This window comes from Gavialis gangeticus, unplaced genomic scaffold, assembly GCF_001723915.1.
Source record: "Gavialis gangeticus isolate Ggan-Ray unplaced genomic scaffold, GavGan_comp1, whole genome shotgun sequence".
In the NCBI taxonomy this organism is placed as follows: domain Eukaryota; kingdom Metazoa; phylum Chordata; order Crocodylia; family Gavialidae; genus Gavialis; species Gavialis gangeticus.
In genome coordinates this window covers 28,048,997-28,049,595 of record NW_017728998.1, presented here as the reverse complement: position 1 = coordinate 28,049,595, position 599 = coordinate 28,048,997, and positions in this window count along the sequence as shown.

The following is a 599-nucleotide window of genomic DNA, read 5'->3' as shown; positions in this document are numbered from 1 at the left end:
CAAACTGTGGGATAAGCTCCCTCCAGAGGTGGTGTGATCACTTACTCTGGAAATCTTCAAGAGGAGCCTAGACAGTCACCTGACCCCAGTTCTTTCCTGCTTCATGCAGGGGGCTGGACCTGATGATCTTTCAAGGTTTTCAGTAAATAAGGAAGTACAGTTAGAGAATCTTTTCTATTAAAAAAACCCCCAAACATGACATCTCATGCAAACTCTAAATGAATACCACTTCCATATTTAATAGGTTATCTACAGTGCAGCAACAAAACATAGCATATGACTTAGAGAAAATATTAGACTAGCTAAGGCTCTGGTTTTGGCTCTTTTTCCCTTTTTTCCCTTTCTCTCCTAAAAACTGTTGAGCATAAATCACCTAATTGCAACCTAATGCCCTGTAGAAAATTGACATATTTTTCAGCTCAAAACCAAAAAGATGGAACTAGACATCTAATCATTATTAGGTAATTTCTAGGGGTGCACCGATAGAGATTTTGGGGACCAATATCAATAACCATTATTGACAGAGGCATATTGGCCGATACCGATCCAATACAGCTGCCTCCAGGTGGTAAGTCCAGTATGGTGGGAAGGGGGAGGGA